This window comes from Schistocerca americana, unplaced genomic scaffold (genome assembly GCF_021461395.2).
Source record: "Schistocerca americana isolate TAMUIC-IGC-003095 unplaced genomic scaffold, iqSchAmer2.1 HiC_scaffold_296, whole genome shotgun sequence".
In the NCBI taxonomy this organism is placed as follows: domain Eukaryota; kingdom Metazoa; phylum Arthropoda; class Insecta; order Orthoptera; family Acrididae; genus Schistocerca; species Schistocerca americana.
The window spans coordinates 113820-118819 of record NW_025726012.1 but is presented as its reverse complement, the minus strand read 5'-3'; the positions used below and the strand labels follow the sequence as shown (position 1 = coordinate 118819).

Below are 5000 nucleotides of genomic sequence, written 5' to 3'. Positions count from 1 at the left end.
ACGTCAGCCACACACCCTTATCACGCACTACTCTCTGCCTGTAACACGCACACAGACAATATGTAAGCACCAGCATGGAACAACACCCAGTGCATCCTCTCCGCCACATTAGACAATCCACACTGTCATAACCAGACTGGGAGGTCCACTCAGAAAACAGAATATCCCACCCACCCGACAACCACCATTGCTCAGCCAAGCCACCAACACCCACACATGTCCTACACAGGGGTGCACCCAACATCACAATACTGCCTCCTCTCACAGCACACAAACAATGGCAGGAATGAAAGACACAGGTCTGCCACAAGCATGGAATGAGAGCGCCGCCTGTCATGAGCCAAAGGTGCATCCTGACGTGGCAAATCAGATGATGCCGCAGGCATCCACTTACTATAATCACAATCAACAAACCGGCCGCCCCGCCCCGCCCCCCATTAAACCTTTCCTTACAACAATGTGTACCTTAACCTAACCTATATCGTACCGTAACCTAACCTATATCGTACCGTAACCTAACCTATGTCGTACCGTAACCTAACCTATGTCGTACCGTAACCTAACCTATGTCGTACCGTAACCTAACCTATGTCGTACCGTAACCTAACCTATGTCGTACCGTAACCTAACCTATGTCGTACCGTAACCTAACCTATGTCGTACCGTAACCTAACCTATGTCGTACCGTAACCTAACCTATGTCGTACCGTAACCTAACCTATGTCGTACCGTAACCTAACCTATGTCGTACCTTAACCTAACCTATGTCGTACCTTAACCTAACCTATGTCGTACCTTAACCTAACCTATGTCGTACCTTAACCTAACCTATGTCGTACCTTAACCTAACCTATGTCGTACCTTAACCTAACCTATGTCGTACCTTAACCTAACCTATGTCGTACCTTAACCTAACCTATGTCGTACCTTAACCTAACCTATGTCGTACCTTAACCTAACCTATGTCGTACCTTAACCTAACCTATGTCGTACCTTAACCTAACCTATGTCGTACCTTAACCTAACCTATGTCGTACCTTAACCTAACCTATGTCGTACCTTAACCTAACCTATGTCGTACCTTAACCTAACCTATGTCGTACCTTAACCTAACCTATGTCGTACCTTAACCTAACCTATGTCGTACCTTAACCTAACCTATGTCGTACCTTAACCTAACCTATGTCGTACCTTAACCTAACCTATGTCGTACCTTAACCTAACCTATGTCGTACCTTAACCTAACCTATGTCGTACCTTAACCTAACCTATGTCGTACCTTAACCTAACCTATGTCGTACCTTAACCTAACCTATGTCGTACCTTAACCTAACCTATGTCGTACCTTAACCTAACCTATGTCGTACCTTAACCTAACCTATGTCGTACCTTAACCTAACCTGTATTGCGCCTTAACCTAACCTGTATTGCGCCTTAACCTAACCTGTATTGCGCCTTAACGTAACCTGTATTGCGCCTTAACGTAACCTGTATTGCGCCTTAACGTAACCTGTATTGCGCCTTAACGTAACCTGTATTGCGCCTTAACGTAACCTGTATTGCGCCTTAACGTAACCTGTATTGCGCCTTAACGTAACCTGTATTGCGCCTTAACGTAACCTGTATTGCGCCTTAACGTAACCTGTATTGCGCCTTAACGTAACCTGTATTGCGCCTTAACGTAACCTGTATTGCGCCTTAACGTAACCTGTATTGCGCCTTAACGTAACCTGTATTGCGCCTTAACGTAACCTGTATTGCGCCTTAACGTAACCTGTATTGCGCCTTAACGTAACCTGTATTGCGCCTTAACGTAACCTGTATTGCGCCTTAACGTAACCTGTATTGCGCCTTAACGTAACCTGTATTGCGCCTTAACGTAACCCACATTGCCCCTTAACGTAACCCAACACACGTTGGGCCTTAACCCAACACACGTTGGGCCTTAACCCAACACACGTTGGGCCTTAACCCAACACACGTTGGGCCTTAACCCAACACACGTTGGGCCTTAACCCAACACACGTTGGGCCTTAACCCAACACACGTTGGGCCTTAACCCAACACACGTTGGGCCTTAACCCAACACACGTTGGGCCTTAACCCAACACACGTTGGGCCTTAACCCAACACACGTTGGGCCTTAACCCAACACACGTTGGGCCTTAACCCAACACACGTTGGGCCTTAACCCAACACACGTTGGGCCTTAACCTGCTCTGTAATTGTCATACGACGCGTTAAATTAGTGTAGTGTTGCCTAACTGCAACCCCCGCAATATAGTTTGCTACTCGCACTGCCCGGTCCCCAGTGTATCGCTTCATGTTAAACACCTTGCAGCTATACACTGTAATGTGGATGGCAGCAGGACGTACATGCTCAATGCCCTTTGCAGTTGTTCATTGGCATTTGCAGTTGTTCATTGGCATTCGCATGTGCGAAGCACTTAGCCTACGCTGTGGTACGGCCTGTGTCAACTGTCCGCTGATGTTGTACGTCCAAATCACACACTGTACTGCACATTGGTCCTCATGTACTGAATGATACATCGTGGTACATGTGACCGTACAACGACTGCGCCAACAACGGCGAACCATGCGGTCCAAATGTTGTGCACTCAGCTACGTGTCGTCTCCCTATAAGAGCTGGATTGCAGTGTGGTATGCCCTGGATGGCGATCAGCATGAGCCGTCTGTTGATGTAGTGGCGCGTGTTGTCAGACGTAGTCGTCTCTTCTCACACACCGTGATAGCATGGTGCACTGCGTTCCACATCTGCGACATGCGACAGAGGCCGGTTGACAGTCGTTCGCGCAATGGACATCGCATACGTACGGGGGCCACCTTCCACGTGTTCGCGAAGCGTGCACATGTTGTTGCGTGTATGTGGGCAGACATAGTGTGTCGTGACACCTGACACAGGCATGCAACAATCGTTGAATTTGCAAATGGCGATGGACGCCTACGTTTGCTGGTGACGTTATGCAAATGAACAACTGGTAAACCGTTGTGGTGCGGTTGTTCTCGCTAGAGGTGAATCAGTGATGGCGACGATCGGTTGAGCTACCAACCGGTTGTTCCAGCGATACCCACCATGCCCACGAACGTGAATGGCATCTGGGTGTGAAGCGATACGCGGCGGTGGCTGGGTGGGACCGTCCCCGGCCGGTGAGGGGGGGCCTCCCGGCGTGCTGGCCGCGCGGTGCGTGGGCGCACGCGCTACAGCCGGCTGGTGGGGGCGGCCAGTGGCAGGCGCGCCGGCCGACGGAGGCGGCAGGCGGCGCAGCTGCGCGCCGGCGCACCCTGCACGCGGCGCCGTGCGGCCAAAGTAGGTCCTCGCGGGCCCGGTGCGAAGCGCGGTGGACATCTGCAGTGTGCTGGTCCGATTGAGGACTGTGTGCGCTGAGGATGCGCCGCCGCCCGGCGCTCGGCGCCGCGACGCCGTCTGCTGCTCGGTCGCCTCTGCGGTTCTCGCAGGTGGTTTGTATCGCAGCTGTGCGGACGTGTTGGCGCGTGCGCTGTGCTGGGAGAGTTCGCTTCGGCACCCAAGTGGGGCTTTTGTCCTTCTGTGGCGCTGGCGTTGGAGCTGCCGGTCACCGTAGGTGGCGCGTGTTGTCTCCCGCCGGCAATGCCACGACAGCACGCTCCCGGGCCTCTGTCGGCAGCGGCAAGCTCAGTTGGGAGCACGGGTGGTCGCACCTAAAGCGTCTACTCGCCAAACTCCGGGCGATTGCGCCTCTCTCGAACCCGACCAAGTACTTAGGACGGCGCTGCGCGCCGCCGGGACCTGAGAGGGTTTCGAGGTGTATTGTGCAGGGGAGCTCAGCCTCCTCCTGTTTGCAGAATAATTGAGCGGACGCTTGCGTGTTCGCGCGGGCCCCCGGGACACACTCCCGGGCGGCCGGCTGCTCAGCTCTAGTTGACGCAGCTCCCTGGTTGATCCTGCCAGTAGTCATATGCTTGTCTCAAAGATTAAGCCATGCATGTCTCAGTACAAGCCGCATTAAGGTGAAACCGCGAATGGCTCATTAAATCAGTTATGGTTCCTTAGATCGTACCCACGTTACTTGGATAACTGTGGTAATTCTAGAGCTAATACATGCAAACAGAGTCCCGACCAGAGATGGAAGGGACGCTTTTATTAGATCAAAACCAATCGGTCGGCTCGTCCGGTCCGTTTGCCTTGGTGACTCTGAATAACTTTGGGCTGATCGCACGGTCCTCGTACCGGCGACGCATCTTTCAAATGTCTGCCTTATCAACTGTCGATGGTAGGTTCTGCGCCTACCATGGTTGTAACGGGTAACGGGGAATCAGGGTTCGATTCCGGAGAGGGAGCCTGAGAAACGGCTACCACATCCAAGGAAGGCAGCAGGCGCGCAAATTACCCACTCCCGGCACGGGGAGGTAGTGACGAAAAATAACGATACGGGACTCATCCGAGGCCCCGTAATCGGAATGAGTACACTTTAAATCCTTTAACGAGTATCTATTGGAGGGCAAGTCTGGTGCCAGCAGCCGCGGTAATTCCAGCTCCAATAGCGTATATTAAAGTTGTTGCGGTTAAAAAGCTCGTAGTTGGATTTGTGTCCCACGCTGTTGGTTCACCGCCCGTCGGTGTTTAACTGGCATGTATCGTGGGACGTCCTGCCGGTGGGGCGAGCCGAAGGCGTGCGACGCGCCTCGTGCGTGCTCGTGCGTCCCGAGGCGGACCCCGTTGCAATCCTACCAGGGTGCTCTTGAGTGAGTGTCTCGGTGGGCCGGCACGTTTACTTTGAACAAATTAGAGTGCTTAAAGCAGGCAAGCCCGCCTGAATACTGTGTGCATGGAATAATGGAATAGGACCTCGGTTCTATTTTGTTGGTTTTCGGAACCCGAGGTAATGATTAATAGGGACAGGCGGGGGCATTCGTATTGCGACGTTAGAGGTGAAATTCTTGGATCGTCGCAAGACGAACAGAAGCGAAAGCATTTGCCAAGTATGTTTTCATTAATCAAG

At 52.3% G+C, this 5000-nt stretch overlaps 1 non-coding gene across 1 annotated transcript in view; it reads left to right on the top strand.

Annotated features, from left to right (window-relative positions):
• Positions 1-3929: 3929 nt before the first annotated feature.
• Positions 3930-5000, top strand: part of LOC124579132 — a 1910-nt gene continuing 839 nt past the window's right edge. The window contains exon 1 of the ribosomal RNA XR_006972860.1: positions 3930-5000. This exon is cut by the window's right edge and continues 839 nt beyond it. This is a non-coding gene — a ribosomal RNA (small subunit ribosomal RNA).